Below are 19,090 nucleotides of genomic sequence, written 5' to 3' on the forward strand. Positions count from 1 at the left end.
TAATCATCAATAATCTGAGTAAATCCAAACTGCAGGTTATCAATGATTTCATGCATTAAGGGAACAAAGTGATCCAAACCTTCCTGCCCTGTGTGAAAAACTCATTTCCCCTCGTGTTCAATGATCAATGAACTGTGATGAAGCAGATTGTTGGAGAGCTGAGTTCAGTCTCACTGCCACACTCAGACCTGATCACTGCAGAGCTGCTGAATCAGGAAGACCCTTAAACACAAGCTGTGTGACAAAGTGAAGCAGCTCAAAGATGTCAGGAAGCAAAAAAGGAGCTTCCAAGACCAAGAAAGAAGCTGAAAGGAACCAATGCAGACAGAAATGAGCCTCTGACAGAGAAACATGCAGACACAACACCACAGCACCAATACTAAGGAGACAAAACCACATTCAATCAACATGGATCAAAGATCAAAGTTACAGGAGCAGCTGAAGGACAAAAAGCTGTGATTGTTACTCCCGTCAGTCACCACGAGGACAAGTTCTTTATATACAGATGGTTTATTCCAAGCTCACCAACAGGATCACTCAGCGTTGCCATCGTGAGAACTAATAAAATAAAAATTGTATTTAGAAACCTCACAATTCCTAAACAGTAACCATTAATTCCTTTCTTACACATTCAGCAAACTTCAATCATTTAGACATCATGTAACATGCCTTATAATAACACTATGACCAATATAAACCCAGTACATGTTAGGTTTACAGACATAAAATGCCTGTTTCATCACATTTACATGGAAACTCAAATTAACAGACACCTTGAACGCACCTCATTGCCTGCTGTAACCAAACGGGAGAAATACGATCAACTTCGGAGTTGCACTTCACTCTTCTCAATGAGCGGATCAAAAATTGGACTTGACACATAACTTCACCATAACAACTGACATGAGTCCTTTATATACTTAAGTCCTGTATGAAGATGGCGAGGAGATGCAGAAACCCACGCCCCCATAGTCCTTGTTGCTTGTGTCACACTCTAAAAAGTCCGCACTGAATGTTACTTCCGCTCCACTGAGTTCTGGACCAAACGCATTACTTAAAGGAACATTACAAATATTTGTTACAGACATACAAAGAAGAGCATTGAATAAATTCTGTCAGTAACACTCCCACCAAATCACCTGTGATTTTGCGTTAAATTGAACCATTGTGAATCATAACAAATCACATTTGAGATTAAAGAACAACTAGCGTGAAAAGTACGAAAGGTGTCAAGTGTGAAAGGTGTGAAAATGATTCATCCATCAGCTTCTAGTAAAGTTACTATCTTCTGAATGGGCCTCTCAAGATAGGTGGGTTTTGTGGTCCGCCTTCCCTTATTATCTAAAGTTGAATCGCTGATCAACAGCCTGATGCTTCTCACTTGTCCGTCCTTCCCTGGATACACATCCGTGATCCTTGCCATTTTCCACTGGTTACGTGGTGCAGAATCATCCTTAAGTAGCACAATATCGTTGACCTTTGCATTTCTTCTCACCTTGCTCCATTTTTGCCGGTTCTGAAGATTTAACAAATATTCCTTCTTCCACCGTGCCCAAAAGCTGTTGGCTAGGAACTGTACTCTGCGCCATCGTTTTTGAAGGTACAGATCTTCCTTGATAAACCTTCCAGGAGGGGGAGCAATAACGCTGGACTTCATAGTCAAGATGTGATTAGGCGTCAAAGGTTCTGGACCAGATGGATTGTGCAAATGTTCTGTTGTTAATGGCCTGCTGTTTACAATTGCCATAACCTCGTAGAGGAAAGTTCTTAAAGAACTGCTGTCAAGTCTTTTATCCGACTGGTCAAGGATGGATGAAAGGACATTACGTACCGTTCGTATTTGCCGTTCCCAAAGGCCACCTTGATGACTCGCAGATGGAGTATTCATAATGAACTCACATCCAAATTTTTTGAGTTTCTCTCCATCCATCTCCTTCATAGCTTCAGCAAACTCACGCCTTGCACCCATAAAGTTGCTGCCTTGATCACAGCGAAGTTGTCTGACACTTCCACGCAATGCAATAAATGAGCGCAGAGCATTGATCAATGCATCCGTTGTTAAGTCATTGAGCATCTCGATATGTATGGCTCTGGAGCACATGCATGTCAGTAAAAGTCCGTAACGTTTTAACTCCTTTCTTCCCTCTTTAATATAGATGGGTCCAAAGCAGTCCATCCCACAGTATGTAAAGGGTGGAGTCAACTCTGCACGCTCTTGTGGGAGGTCAGCCATCCGTTGTTCTTCAGTGCTGCGTCTATACTTCCTACACCTTGTGCAGTTGTAAATATGTGACGAGACTGCCTTACTGCATCCAAGAATCCAAACACCATTGGCTCGCAGTTCATTAACAGTCATACCCCGTCCCTGGTGTTGCACCCTTTCATGATAATGCTTGATAAGGAGTGTTGACAAATGGTTTTCCTTGGGAAGGATAGCTGGGTGTTTCACGTGAGGGTGAAGACTGGAGTGGGTTAAACGCCCTCCTACCCTGAGCACACCCTGCTCATCAAGGAATGGGTTTAATTTGTGCAATTTGTTTGTCTTGTCAGTTGCTTTGATTTGTCCATTTTGCTTACGACTCATTGTGTTCTTAGGGAAGTGCATGGCTTGAACCAGTCTTATAAGAAAAACTTCTGCTTCCTTACGTTCTTCCAAGGTTGTGGGTTCATTGGACCTTAGTTTCTGGCCCTTCGCTCTACATTTCAGTGTGGCTACTGCCCGTACTGCTCTTGTCCAATCTGAAAACCTTTCAAGGCGATCAAGCAGCGACCGCTCTTCCCTTGATTGAAGGTTGTGGGCATGAGCCTTTCGTAGTTCTGGGTCATTTTCTGAAATCTCTCCCACCATGATCAACCTACTTGGGAGCTGTAGTTGCCACAGAAAATCTGGGCCTCTAAACCAGTTCGATGTCTTTAGCTGTACAGCTGTCAGTCCCCTAGAAGAGTGGTCAGCAGGGTTGTCCTCTGAGGCAACATAGTTCCATTGGTCAGGATGAGTGCTCTGCCTAATACGCTGGACACGATTTGCTACAAAAACGTGAAATCTCCTTGCATCATTGTTGATGTAGCCAAGGACGACTCTTGAATCTGTCCAGAAGTATTCCTTCAGGCTTTCTATTTCGAGCTCCTCCCAGAGCATGTCACTTGTGCGTACAGCTACAACGGCTGCAGAGAGCTCGAGCCTGGGTATAGTTGTCACCTTTAAAGGAGCCACCCTTGCTTTCCCCATCACTAGGGAACAGTGTACTTCTCCAGATGCACTCACTATTCTCAGGTATGAACACTCTCCATAACCTGAAGCACTGGCGTCTGAAAAATGGTGAAGCTCATGAAGTTCGATTTCTCCCAAGCTTGATGGCGAAAAACATCGTTGTACCTTAATGCTGGCTAGATCTTGAAGACCTCTCAACCAGGATTCCCACTGAGGCTGCAGATGATCCGGAAGAGGATCATCCCAGCTAACTTTCTCATGACACATTTGCTGGAGGATTTTCTTCCCTGCAAGGATGAATGGTGCAACAAATCCGAGTGGATCAAACACTGATGCCACTGTGGATAATACTCCTCTTCTAGTGATAGGGTTTTCCTTTACCACTACTCTAAACTGGAACTCATCTGATGTGACACACCATTGGACACCAAGCGCTCTCTCCATGTATGGTTCACCGAGAGCCATATCCAAGTTTTTGGCTCCACCAGCACGTTCTTCCTCGGGAACAGATGACAATACATTCTTGCTGTTGGAGGTGAACTTGTGCAGCTTTAAGTTGCCTCTGCTGCAGAGCTGTCTTGCTTCATTCACCAGCTGGATTCCTTCAGTTTCAGTGGACACACTTGTCAAGCCGTCATCTACATAAAAATTTCTTTCTATGAAGCTGACAGATTTTTTGCTGAAGTTTTCTCTTGAAATTGCGGCAAGGTGTTTAAGTCCATAGTTAGCGCAGCCTGGGGAAGAAGCAGCACCAAATAAATGGACTTTCATACGATACACTGATGGCTCCGACTCCAAATCTCCATTCTCCCACCAGAGGAAGCGGAGGTAATCTTGGTCCTCAGTCTTGACATGAAATTGGTGGAACATGCGTTCTATGTCGCACATGATTGCTATTTTTCCTTTGCGAAAGCGACACAGGACACCAACAAGGGAATTTGTCAGTTCTGGACCTGTCAAAAGGTGATCATTTAAGGATGTTCCCTGAGACCGGGCAGAACAGTCAAAAACAATGCGTATTTTGCCAGGCTTTTGTGGATGATAAACACCATGGTGTGGGATATACCACACTGGGTGTTTGTGAAGATCTGCATCTGGGACCTTCTCAGCATCTCCGCGAGTAATAGTCTCCTCCATAAAGGTTTTGTAGTCCTGATAATACTGTCTGTCTCTCCTTAGCTTTCTTTCTAGGTACTTGAGGCGATGGACAGCACACTGGATATTGTCTGGTAAGTTTGGCCGTTCCCCTTTAAATGGGAGAGGCATCTCAACATGACCATCTTCTTTGTGCCGGATTCCCTGTTTCAGTTTTGATAAAAACTGAAGATCATCTTGGGAGAAGTAGTTGTCCTCAGCGACCTTCTCATTAAAGTCACATTCAAGTGCCTTAATTATGTCAGATGAGATTACTTCTTTGATCTGTGTCCTGCACACATAGTGAACTTCATGGTTGCGACTGGATGGAAGCTGGAGTGATGGTGTCACTTGCCTTGTGATAACTTGATGGCTCACTCCAATAGCGTCTCCACCATCCATGTATGGGCTGGCATATCCAATAATGCTCCATCCTAAGTCTGTTCTCTGTGCAAATGGTTGATTTTCTTCACCAGACACCACTTCTCTAGGAAGAAGAGCTTGTGAACAGTTGTAGCCAATTAGTAAGCCAACTTCACAACTTTGAGGAAGAGCTAACTTATCAGCGATGTGCTCAAGATGAGCCCATGCCCTAGCTGTCTCTGGTGTAGGGATATGATCTCTATTTGCAGGAATGAATTTCCTTGTGTAAGCTGTAGGAAGAGTTATTTTCTTCTCTGAATTGAATCCTCTGACTTGCAAACCAGAGAGCCTTTGGCATGATACAACAGTAGTCTTAGAGGCCATGGTAGATAACTTGAGTTTGACCTGTTCACCCTTTGCCTTTAGAGAACGTGCTGTCTCTTCAAGAATGAAAGTTGTGTCACTCTGTGTATCAAGGAGTGCATAAACAAGTGTTTCTTTGTTAGGCTCTTTCACTGCTGAAACCCACACAGGAATAATTGTGGATGTCTGAGTGCTGGTGTTGTCATGCTGAACTCTGTTAGATGTCACCTCACTTATTTGTCTTGCTCTGGTTTCTTCTACTTGTTCGTTTCTTTTCCTGCAGCTATCGCCTTCCTTTGTTCTTTCAAACTTTCCTGACTTCTGTTCTTCCTTCCGATCCTCATGTAAGCAAGTCGGATGCCTTTTCTGGCATGTACTGCAAGTATTTCTATTCTTACAGTCTCTCGAATGATGTCCAGGTTTGAGACAGCCAAAGCACAGTTTACTTTCTTGAACAAACTTGTGTCGTTCTACTGTTGGTTTTTCCAGAAATCTTCTACACTTGTACAAACTGTGACCTGATCTTTCACAAAATACACAAGTTAAGGTGTCACTCTTCTCATCACTGTTTGTTGATAGAACCTTAGCTGCATGACCCCGCTTTCCTTGTGGTTTGGCCCTTTCCCCATCACATTGTTTCAAAGCATGGAGTGAGGTAACAGGATTGCATGCAATCTTTGCTTCCTTAATAAGAAACTGTACAAACTGGCTAAAGCTTGGAAATCTTCCAGTTTCTTCTTCTATTATTAAGACCTTTCGATTCCACCTTGAAGTCAGCCAGTCAGGAAGCTTGGAGAGGATTTTTTGATTTTCGTTGCAATCATTAAGAATCTCTAATCCATTAATCTGGGTTACAGCAGTTTCACAGCTATGCAGGAAGTCTACAAACTCCTGAAGCTCTAAGCTGTCCTTGGAGCCAATCTTGGGCCATGCATTTAGTTTGTCTCTGAAGGCCTTTGCAATAAGGAAAGAGTTTCCAAATCTTTCCTCTAAAACCTCCCATGCTGTAATGTAAGCAGCCTCTGTGCCTAGCAGGAAATAATTTTCAATGGCCTTCTTAGCTGGTCCACCAACGTACTTGCCTAAATAGTAGATTTTTTCAGATGCCAGTATATTTTTTCTGTCTATCAAAGTTTGAAAGGCAGCTTTCCAATTCTTATACTTCAGAGGGTCACCACTGAATACAGTTGGCTCTGGTATAGGAAGACGACTGGCACTGATAGAATCTGCCAACACCCTAGCAAGTGCTGCTATACTGCCATCATGCAGTGGCTGTGTAACGGTATGTTGTGGAGAAGGAAGCTCTGGTGCGTTAACATTTCGACCCTTGTAGTCAATTCTGTCACTTTCCTTCTCCCTTTCCAATCTGCAATCATGTAGCAACTGCCTAATTTCTTCTTCTGAATTTTCATCTTGCTCATATACTTGCATTGATGCCTTCGCAGCACTTAGCTGTTTGATTGCTTCCAACCGTTCCAGTTCCCTTCGCTTGTCTTCCAAAATTTTCCGCCTGGCAGCATTTTCCACCTCCAGTTTTGCCTTTAGCAGGGCTTCTTCTTCCTCCATCCTTAAACGTCGTCTACAAGCTTCAGCTGTTTGCTCTGCAATCTGTCTTTTATCTTCAGCTTCCAGTCTTAGAAGCTCTGCTTGTTGACACTGCTGTTCATGTATAATTTCCAGAGTTGCTTCAGCTGCAGCAATTTTAGCTGCAGCTTCTTGTCTGCTCACGGATGTTGCACTGGAACACTTAGAGGTGACCCTTGATGATCTTTGTGAGTCTTTGCACACACTAGAGCTCTGTGAGTGCTTGCTGGTGTGATATGACTTCTCAGACATTAAGAAAGATTCATGTCCAATAAACTGTGTGTCAACTGGTTTCTTTCCTCTCAAATAACATTTTGCAGTCTCAATAACATTTTTCGTTATCTCTTCACTGCTGTCAATTCTGCGTCTTGCATTATTATCAGGATTGTCCACCTTACGCCAATTTTCATATGCTGTATTTAGTTCTCTGGATGCACAGGAGATGTTGTTTATTATGGTTTGTAGCTCTTCATCTGAACAGCTGCCAGAAAGTGAATGATGTGCATCCTTTGCTAGAACCTTCCACTTTTCATACTTAATCTTGAAGCTTTGTTCCAACTCTTTAATCCTGGGTTTCAACATTTCTCTTCCCTTCTCAGTTAATGTTCGTGACCGATGGCTTTTGCGAGGTGCTTGTTGTACATCCTGTGTAGTTTGTGGACACTTACTCGTTGATGTCTGAACCTCTAATGTTCCTTGGGTTTCTTGCAGACCATCTATGTTCTGTGGAGGAGAACTGCACAGTGGAGGATATTCCTGGGGTTTGGTATTATTCCTTTCCTCATGTTTATCATAATCTTTAGATGCATTTGTGACTGACATGTTGGATTCAGTTGGGGTGAATGGATGCACTTGGGTTGATTTAGTAAAACCACAAAAATGAACAATGCACACTCAATTTCACATTACTTAAATTAGCACCTCTTAGAGACTGATTATATAAACGTGGTTAAGTTGGATTAATCACAGAAGATGAACTTGCAGAATATCAGCGAACACTTTGAGTAATCTATTCTTACAAACTTAAAGTCCAAGACTTGTGAAACAAAGTTTCAGTAGCATGGGTCTGAAATTACCAACAATAATATGAAAGCATAAATAGCTCAACACTTTAAATTATCGTAAACTTGAATGTTCTTGATGCAGATATAATGAAAACACCTTAGGACCTATTTGCTTGCACTTTAAAGCATCCAAACTTGTAGGTGATCTTCAGCTTAAATTTCTGCAGCACACTTGAACCCTTCACTGTGTCTTTCCTTAGTATTGTTAGGACATTCAAACCCGTTCTTGGCTGGTGGCATCTGGTGGAGTCTTGTGCAAGGACATCTCTTGTAGGCGACTTGGGTTGTGTTCACTTCCTTCTCGTCCACTCTCAAGGAGCAGATGAGTTCTCACTGTTACTCCCGTCAGTCACCACGAGGACAAGTTCTTTATATACAGATGGTTTATTCCAAGCTCACCAACAGGATCACTCAGCGTTGCCATCGTGAGAACTAATAAAATAAAAATTGTATTTAGAAACCTCACAATTCCTAAACAGTAACCATTAATTCCTTTCTTACACATTCAGCAAACTTCAATCATTTAGACATCATGTAACATGCCTTATAATAACACTATGACCAATATAAACCCAGTACATGTTAGGTTTACAGACATAAAATGCCTGTTTCATCACATTTACATGGAAACTCAAATTAACAGACACCTTGAACGCACCTCATTGCCTGCTGTAACCAAACGGGAGAAATACGATCAACTTCGGAGTTGCACTTCACTCTTCTCAATGAGCGGATCAAAAATTGGACTTGACACATAACTTCACCATAACAATTGACATGAGTCCTTTATATACTTAAGTCCTGTATGAAGATGGCGAGGAGATGCAGAAACCCACGCCCCCATAGTCCTTGTTGCTTGTGTCACACTCTAAAAAGTCCGCACTGAATGTTACTTCCGCTCCACTGAGTTCTGGACCAAACGCATTACTTAAAGGAACATTACAAATATTTGTTACAGACATACAAAGAAGAGCATTGAATAAATTCTGTCAGTAACAGTGATCATTAAAGAGCTTTGAGCTTTGGAGAAATATCACACATGTTCACAATTATGAGAGCTTCATCAAAACCATCATTTCCATCAGGAAGCCACAACAGTCACTATTCAATGGAACAATAATCACTTTGCTCTGTTTGCTCCAGATGAACTCTGTCCATCAATGAAGAGTGAAAATGAGGATTTGGGAGTAAAACTCTTTGAGTGCACTGATCACAGAGCCTGAAAATCATTTCTGTCCTAGGATCCAGAATAATAGCTGTGAATCCTGTAATACTGAGAAGCTTCTCCACCATGGAGCAGCAGATCACATCAATCAGATCAATAGTAGGAGTCTCAGTGCAAACCAGTCCCAACGTTTGGACTGTTGTGCACAAAGTTCTCAGAGTTTCACTGTGACTGCAGTTTCAGAGACTTGATTGATGGATATGAGATGTATGACAGACATGAACAAAGGGAGTGGGAGGGGGGGGGGGGGGGGGGGGGGGGCTGCCCTGTATATTGATAACAATGACCAAAGCAGGACGCTCAGTGAAATGTCAGGAGGATCTAATGGAGTGCAGAACGATTGAAATGGGAGGAGTCAAAGAAACGGCTGTATTTACAGGCAGTGGCGGATCTAGGATTTTTCTGAGTAAGGGGCCATCAAGGGACCACAGTATTTATCGAGGGGCCAAGTATTTGTCCAACATCCTTGCAGACAATCCCCTGTTTTGGTAAGGTATATACATTTCACCAGTCACACCATGATCAAACACTAAAAAAAAGCTTACACAGTAAAATCTCATCAATTTTACAAGCATTTTTATGTACACAGACAAAATACTCTCAAACACACACAGAATGTAAGAAAATCCAGCATTTTATTAATTTTTTAAAAACCTTTTTACTGTTTTTTACAAATACTGTTAATTCAAAACATCTCTCTCTCATAAACGTACACAAATTTGTCACCCACATGGCTGCACTGTACACTTTGCTCCTCTGAAACAGCATTATTCTACGGTTTTTGTGACGGGCACTAAACTGTCTCACAAATTCATTCATGTCTAATGCTTTTGCTGGTCTGGACTCAGTGCTCAGCACCCCAAGATGACTCAAACGCTCATCTGTCATTGTTGTCCGTACATGATTTTTTTAATCAATCTTAGGGCTGAAAAGCTGCGCTCACATGAAGCACTGCTCACTGGTACCACAATGGCTATTTTTCTGAGCCTAAACAGCTCATGAAACACCTCCTTGAATGGTTCTAGGAATACTATAAATTCTAGAAGTGTAGTAAGCCTCTGCATTTCACTTCTTTCTTTCCTCTCCAAAACTCTCTTGATCTGATACAGCTCATTGGACAAGCCATCAACACTTGAATCAAAAATCTTGGCAAAGGAAAAAAGAGCCTCTTCTTGTAGAAAGGTGATGCTTTGAGGGTGCAGTGCTTGGATTTTGGGCTTAGAGAAACGTCTTTGCAGTTCACCCATCACTGAATCGAGCACTGGATAGAAAGCATGTCTTTTAAAGTTTTCCTTGTCATTTCCATCAACTCTGCGCTCACCAGTTGGTGTAGTAAGTATGTAATCACATAGCTGCCAATTCACCTTAGGCTGCCTCCTCTCAGTCCTTTCCAAACTTGGATCACAGTTTACAGCCATTTCCTCCACCTCTTTCCACACAACCTTAAAAAAAGGTTGACCCCTTTGTAATAGTATCTGATGACTAGTGACACTTGTGCTTTCTTCTGAAGGTCTTTGGTTTCATCACCTCACTCTGTTTAACTTCCCTTATTATTTCCTCTTGAACCATTTCTGCCAGGCATTCCAACATTTTATTTTGAATGGTTTTGATGATGTATTTAGCATTTCCATGAGCTTTCATACGCTTCTCTAGAAATGAATCGTGCTTGGCTATCTCTTCTAATAAAGCCAAAAAGTTGCCTCGGCTATCTGAGTGCTCAGACTCTCTGTGACCCCTCTGGGAAATGTTCTGTGTGGCAGTAAGACTTCTGCAATAGTTTTAATATAGTTAACATTACTCTTAACTAACTTTGCTGTCAGACTTACGCTATGTGACAGTTGTAAGTAAAAAGGGATTTATGACGTACCATTACCAATAAACTCCTCAAAATGTAGACTGCATTGGTTAAAAAAAACTTTTTTTGCGAGATCGTTCAAATCTTCTTCTTTTTAAGGCTTTATTCACGCTGAGCATTCCTAATTGGCTCATTAGCGCTACTGGTGTTTCGGCATGGAATTGCATCCACCTATAATCTGATCATCGCTCGGACAAAGGACAGATGAGTGACAGGACAGGGGCACTTCAGGAAGCCAATAAGATTTCAGATGGGGCTAATGCCCCTGTGGCCCCACCCCTAGAACCGCCACTGTTTACAGGAACCCCACAGCATGGATACAAATGTTTCCAGAGGAAATGCTCAACATGGACAATTTTGTTCAGAAGAAGAAAATGAATTTGATTTGTGCTGATCTGAAGACAGATTTATGAAATGACTGATTTCATCCACACAGTGAGCAGCATCAGTCTCTGTCCCTCAGTGGAAACACATGGAAAGGACTAAATCATGTTGCCAATAAAGAATTACTGGAATATCCAGATAATGATCAGGTCCAAACAGAATGATCAGTGAGAGAAAACTAAGTGTCAGTGATTGTTTCTTGATGGCGGTCCTGGCTCGGCCAGAGAAATTGTGAAAACTGGACCTTTTCCTGTGAGTCCAAATCCAAAGTGCAGCAAACTACAGCCCATCTCTGCTCCCACAGCTCTCTGACAGACTGCAAACAAGATCTGACAGCAGATTGTTGGACTGAGTCCAAACACAGTGTGCTCTATGAGCAGCAGCATGGAGATCACATACATGCTGATATGATCATATTGGAGTTCTGTTTCCAAGTGCTGCTTTAAGCCTCTGATTGAATGGAGCAGAAATCAGGTCCATTTAAAGCAGGGGTCTCAAAGTCCCGGCCCGCGGGCCACTTCCGCCCCCCCCCCCAGCAAATGGGCGGATTCTCTCCGTTAGATCTGTCTGTGACTCACTCTTGACACGTGTCACAACCTTGTCTCGGTCACATGAAACGTTGCTGCTAAAATTAAAGCCACAATCTTCACTGGTTCCTGTACCTGTGGAAAGGCCTTTACACACCGGACGCCTAAATGTCGTGCGAATGTTTCATGCGTTAAAAATATTTTTCGGACTCGCCTGTTTTCAATGCAGCCGTTCACACCAACCGCATCATTTCACAGGATGAATTTGCGGCATTTATTTTTTTTGGATCAAGTTAGATTTTTCTGACTTTTGCAAACAAACATCTGACCAATCAAAGTGCTGCATTTAGCAACATGTGAGCTTATAACAGAAAACGTGCACCCATACACTGAATAAACAGTGATGTAAGAACAGTAAAATAAATACAGTAAAAGTACAGTACAGTAATATAATACGTTACACAGTGTGTCTGCTAGCTAAAAGAAGAGCTGCTGTATTTCCAGGGAGAGAAAAGAGGGAGAAGTTCACTCAGAGATGGAGAAAGATGTAAGAAAGAGGAAGAAGAGAGGTTAGATTTAAAGGTAAAGACTGGCAAAACAAACTGAGGTATGCTGACTTTGTGTAATTCAAAGACTGTATGAAAACAGGTCAGTTTGCTGTACTGTATTTACAGTAAAGCTCTGTGTTGACTGGTGCACAGTGTCTGTGTTCACGGTCAGAGTTACAGGTTACATCAGTGCAGCAGAGATGAGTTTGAATCAAAGCTGCTGATGCTGAGATTCATTCACTGAATCCAACATTTCTACAACCTGATACTTTCACTTTCTTACTTTGAGTATAGTGTAAAGTGTATAGTGTGAATTACTTTTTTTTTTTTTTTTTTTATTCTTCTTATTTATATGTGTGTGTATATATGGTTGCAGGTACAAAATACATTTCACTGTGCATTGCACTGTGTATAACTGTGCATGTGACAAATAAACACTTATCTATCTATCTGTATTGTTGTGTAAGCTTTAATATTTATATGGACATTTTTATTAGATGCACCTTCATTGCCAGACAAATAAAGGTATCAAATGAAACCTTGAGGGTAGTTGTATTGGTGTGCGTGCCAGCGATTTTCTCCCATGTTTAGCCCACGGTGGCTCATTAGCATTTTTGGATCGATTGGATCCCCGAGTCCACGAGAGGAAAACATGAGACTGAGAATATGACACAAATTCATTTAATTTCAACGAGCTTAAAGGGTCCTGACTCACTGCTGAGGACTTTGATGCTGGACACAGAGATAAAGTCTGAACAGAGTTAATTCCAAAAAACCAAAACACAAAGCTGCAGGGGGTCTCCGGCCACTCGAGGCTGTGAGGTCTCAGTGGGCGTCTCACACACACATTCAAACACTGACTCCAAAAGGGAATTTCCCAGCGCCAAAGTTATGGAGCCAGAACAGTGCCACCAAAAACACAAACCAACAAATGAAGTAAAAAATAAACATCCACATTAAAAAAAATGAGGTTCAAAAGGTGTTTTACACACAAAAAGTTTGATTGAACAATAACATACAAACCTTTTTAACACAATCTTTTTTTGTTTTGGTTTTTTTGCTACACTTTTTCTTTTCGGTTTCAATCCCCTCTCACTCTTTGGGCGTGGAGGGGAGGGGTCACATTTCACAGCTTTTTCCCAAGTTTAGGAATGCCTTATTCCATTTCCCTATTTAAACCTGATTCCATTACTTTGGCCATACTGACTGTATGTTACTGTGCTACTGATAATGCACCTGGGTGCTGCTGAGAATAACAAAGCATCACCTGTGCTCTGCTTCTTTATGAACTCTGCTGAAGAGTTTGGTTTCCATTCTGTGAGACAGCTTTCTATTTGTATTTACTGACTCAAAGGACTTCACTGTGTCTCTCTGAATAATATGATATTTCATCACCTTTAGCACTGGAGGAGACCAAGGAGGGGAAATGTTGGGATGGTTGACTGTTCATTGTTGGTTGTTGTGGCAAAGCAAGTTACATTTCAGGGAAAAGTGTCATAATCAGAGGTCAGTGATGGAAATCCTTAATTTTTATTTTTTTTCCATCAAAGATGGGACATAATGAAAGAGTCCTGAAATATATGAACGTACATTATTGAAATGATTTTCACTTGCAGAGTTGAGCTTGTGGTGTGACGTGTGGAACAAGCACTTATTCCGAGCCGCTTCAGTCTGGAAGAGCACGATCTACCCGATCCTTCAGACAGCCTGCATTTGCAAAAACAGCCCTCTTAAATAATTAAATTTCATGGGCGCAGGAATACATTCACATTTGCTCAATGAATTTCCACGCATGTAGAACAAAGCAGCCACGCACACAAAGAAGCCAGTGTGCAGGTGAGACGGTCTGCTGTGCGTGGGCTGCAGCAGGTTCACGCACCCACGGGTGATTCTCTGATTGTGGAACGAAATTCTGCGCAAGCAGAGAAACTGACTTTTGACCATCTGGGGCGGAGCCCAAAGGATTCAGAAGCCCTCACATGATTGGTCACTTTTAAGTCGATTATGCCCACAACGCGAGGGCCTTGACCTTGATTGACAGCAGTGGTCAGGTAACATTGAACAACTGTTTCTTCAAAACAATACCATTTGTGAATGTTACACAGGCCTGTAGTCAAAATAAAATATACTTCATTAAATCTTCTAGCTGAGGTGATATTGCTAGCAGTGAACACTTATGTTATGGCGGTATTCCAACTTTGTATTCCTGTAACAGCTGCTGTGGAAGAATTGTCCCTGATGCTCCATCAAACTACAAACTGATTCAGCATGAGGTGATGCACAGTGAGAGTTTTTAGATGACCTGAGATATTCGGTGTATCACGGTAACACAAAGCACAGGAAGAAGGAATAAATCTTGTTTGACTCAAACTTCCTTTCAGTTTCTTCCACCACATGTTGGTTCTTTAAAATCAGGACAGAATTAGCTCTCATTCATACATTATATCTGTTAAATACAACAGATATGGAACTAGATTATTATTATTGTGCAATCATGTGTACATATACATTTGTTCTCTTGAACTCTGTTACATTTACACAATAAGGCCTGATTTTAATGACTAACAAATACAAAGTGAGAGGAAATGTGTGTGAGTGTGGTCACATTCACCAACATAAACATCAGAGGGCTTCAGGTTCAGGTGAGTTTATTTGCTCCTGCAGGTACATTTGGTTTGCATTCAGCAGCTCATCCATGTGAAAATGAAAACCTTTCCAAACATCCCAGAAACAGAATCAAACACAGTGAAGGAAAAAGAAGAACAAATCCACCCTACATGATGGAAGACAAACACTCGTTTGTTCATCCGGCTGCTGGGAAATAAAAATCTGTGTTTATGGTCTCAAAAATCAAACAGGTCCAAGGCGCTCTTCATCATCTTCATCAGTGTCAGTGTTCCAGCCTTCTTACTGACAGAGACATCAGCCACTGCCTGCCACACTAAAGCAAAGGCAGTAACAGACAAAGCATTAAACAGCATTAAGAAAAGAGGACTGGGCCATGGCTGCTCTCACTGTCCTGGAGCTGACCAACAACAACAGATCATCTGCAAACTTTAAAAAGCTCCTGAGATGTTTCTGATGTGCTGCTGTTTTTACCTGTCAGCACTTCTTTGCTGCCTCACCCCCATTTCCTCAAGAGGCTTTGACTTCTGCAGGCCGCCCCTGGAAATAAGAACGACTTCTTTGTCTGATTAAATAAAGGTCACACTGACTCACTGCTCCATCTTGTGGTACAGATTGGTATTACACAGAAGTACAGCCTCAGTTCAGCTTCAGTTTACATCTTTTTTGGACATAAAGACACAGCAGCTGCTGTTTCACATCCTGCTGATGGTTTTAGTTCATGTTGGAAGTTTTTCAGAGCAGCTGGTGTGAAATCATTTAGAGTCCTGGGAGAACTGGATTTAGGAGCAGGGATTACCACAGCATCTTTCCATCCACTCGCTGCATGCTGTGTCTGTGAAGACTTCCTGGAACTGAAATATGTGACTCAGCTGGTGGGAGAAATATTTGAGTGAATGACTGCAGATCCTGTTGATCCACGAGTCTCTTTTCCACATTCTTTAGGTCAGAGTTAAAATGCTGATCATGTTTAAGTTTACACCCATGACTAAAATCAAAAGCATTAAAAGGATTATAAAAAGATTCAAAGCTAACTCAGTGGGCAGATGTCTGAGACTTGGATTTCTACATCACTGAGTCATTCACAAAGATGCTGTGTTTGAATTGTAATACCTGCTCTGTACTTCCTAAATCTGTCCTCTTCCTGACAACACTTCCACATATTACTGCAATACAAAGAAAAGTAACACAAACTAATGAAGAGGAAACAAAGAAAAACCTACGCTAATATAAATCCACACTTGGAACAAACTAAACTGGATTAAACACTAAAATTACAAAAAGAAAATTCAGAGTAATTAAAAACAAACTATAAATGGTAAATTGACTAGTTCTTATATGACGCTGTTCTACTCTAGCTGAGCAATTAATGCGCTTATACAACATTTTGCATTTAGCCATTCACGCCCATTCATACAAGCACCTCCATCTGTAGCTAAGTGCTTTCTGTCCATTCACACACATTCATACTCCAATGATTGCTTCAGAGAGCAACTTGGACTTCAGTATCTTTGGCATGCAGCCTCTAGCAGCCAGGAATCCAACGGCCAACCTTCCAATTAGTGTATGACCTGCTTTACCTCCTGAGCTATGGGCCCCTCGATTTCCAATTATAACAACTCTAACTTTATTGTAGTGTTATAAATGGATATTAATGAACTGCTAATAGTCATAAGCACAGAAAGGGTCACCTGTGAGAAATTATTTAGTTTGATAATTAAATTCTAATGAGACATGATGTCTGCAGTTATCAATGGCTGCTGCTTATTAAACACAGAGCACTGACTCAACCAACCTTTAAGTACTTAAATATAAAGATAATGTTTGGCTGCAGTAACAGTTGGATATAACAGACATTTCTATAATACATACACTACTACTAAATACTGTAGTTTCTGAAAGAATTCAGATTTATCTGGGAAACCTGGGATAACATTTTAAACGATTAATAAAATTTCTCCCTCCGTGAATCCCACCTTATCGTGGTGGAGGCGTTTGTGTGTCCCAGTGATCCCAGGAGCTATGTTGCCCGGGGGCTTGTCCCCCTGGTAGGGTCTGCCATGGCAAACTGGTTCTGGGTGAGGGTGCAGACAAAGAGCGGTTCAGAAGACCCCTATGTTTATAACAGCAAGAGAACAGTTTACCCTGCCCGGGATAGGGTTACCGGGGCCCTACCCTGGAGCCAGGCATGGGGAGGGTGGCTGGGCATTACCCCGTGGTGCTCGGCCGGGCACAAATGTAATGCTGCTGTTGATCAGCACAATAGTTTGAGCTCCTGTAGGCCCAACACCCGCAGGAGGCGTCGTAGGGGTCGGGTGCAATGTGTGTCGGGCGGTGGCCAAGGGCGGAGGCCCTGGCGGACCGATCCCCGGCTATTGAAACTGGCTATTGGGACATGGAATGTCACCTCTCTGGTGGGGAAGGAGCCTGAGCTAGTGCAGGAGGTTGGGCTAGAAATAGTTGGGCTCACCTCAACGCATGGCCTGGGCTCTGGAACCAGTCTCCTGGAGAAGGGCTGGACTCTGTTCCAGTCTGGAGTTGCCCTCGGTGAGAGGCGGCGAGCTGGGGTGGGTATCCTTGTATCCCTCCGGCTTACTCCCTGTACGTCGGAGTTTTCACCGGTGGACGAGAGGGTAGTTTCCCTGCGCCTTTGGGCTGGGGAACGGGTCCTGACTGTTGTTTGCGCTTATGCGCCAAATGACAGTTCACAGTACCCACCCTTTTTGGAGTCGCTTGGTGGGGTGCTGGAGAGTGCTCCATCTGGTGACTCCATAGTCTTGCTGGGAGACTTCAACGCTCATGTGGGCAATGACAGTGAGATCTGGAGGGGCGTGATTGGGAGGAACGGCCTGCCCGATCTGAACCCAAATGGTGTTTTGTTGTTGGACTTCTGTTCAAACCACAGTTTGTCCATAACAAACACCATGTTCGAACATAAGGATGTCCATAAGTGCACATGGCACCAGGACACCCGAGGTCACAGGTCGATGATCGATTTTGTAATCGTGTCATCAAATCTGCGGCCGTATGTTCTGGACACTCAGGTGAAGAGAGGAGCTGAGCTGTCAATTGATCGTATTGTGAGGGTGCGCTGGGAACGCCTGGCAGAAGCCCCAGTCCGGGAGATCTTCAACTCCCACCTCCGGCAGAACTTCGACAACATTCCGAGGGAGGCTGAGGATACTGGGTCCGAATGGACCATGTTCCACACCTCCATCGTTGAGGCTGCTGCTCAGAGGTGTGGCTGCAAGGTGGTTGGTGCCTGTCATGGTGGTAACCCCCGAACCAGATGTGGTCACCAGAGGTGAAGGGAGCCATCAAGCTGAAGAAAGAGTCCTATTGGGCTTGGTTAGCCTGTGGGACTCCGGAGGCAGCTGACAGGTATCGGCAGGCCAGGCGGAATGCAGCTCGGGCAGTGGCTGAAGCAAAAACTCGGGTGTGGGAGGAGTTAGGTGAGGCTATGGAAAAAGACTTTCAGACGGCATCGAAGTGATTCTGGCAAACCGTCAGGCGACTCAGGAGGGGAAAGCAGTGCTCCACTCACACGGTTTATAGTGCGGGTGGGGTGCTGCTGACTTCATCTGAGGCTATAGTCAGACGGTGGAAGGAATACTTCGAGGAACTCCTGAATCCCACTGACACGCCTTCTGTAGTGGAAGCAGAGTCTGGGGATGAGGGAGATGACTTGAACATCACTGGGGGTGAGGTCACTGAGGTAGTTAAACTACTCCTTGGTGGCAGGGCCCCTGGGGTGGATGAGATTCGCCCTGAGTTCCTGAAGGCTCTGGATGTTGTAGGGCTGTCTTGGTTGACACGCCTCTGCAACATCGCGTGGAGATCTGGGGCAGTGCCATTGGATTGGCAGACCGGAGTGGTGGTCCCCATCTTTAAGAAGGGAGACTGGAGGGTGTGCTCCAACTTTCGGGGGATCACACATCTCAGCCTCCCCGGAAAGCTCTATGCCAGGGTGCTGGAAAGGAGGGTCCGTCCGTTAGTCGAACCTCAGATTCAGGAGGAACAATGCGGTTTTCGTCCTGGTCGCGGAATGCTGGACCACCTCTTTATCCTCTCAAGGATATTGGAGTGTGCGTGGGAGTTTGCCCAACCAGTCTACATGTGCTGTGTGGACTTGGAGAAGGCATTCGACCGTGTCCCTCAGGGTATCCTTTGGGAGGTTCTGCGGGAGTATGGGGTGTCTGGCCCATTG

The sequence above is a fragment of the Archocentrus centrarchus genome, chromosome 2 (assembly GCF_007364275.1).
Source record: "Archocentrus centrarchus isolate MPI-CPG fArcCen1 chromosome 2, fArcCen1, whole genome shotgun sequence".
Taxonomy (NCBI): Eukaryota; Metazoa; Chordata; class Actinopteri; order Cichliformes; family Cichlidae; genus Archocentrus; species Archocentrus centrarchus.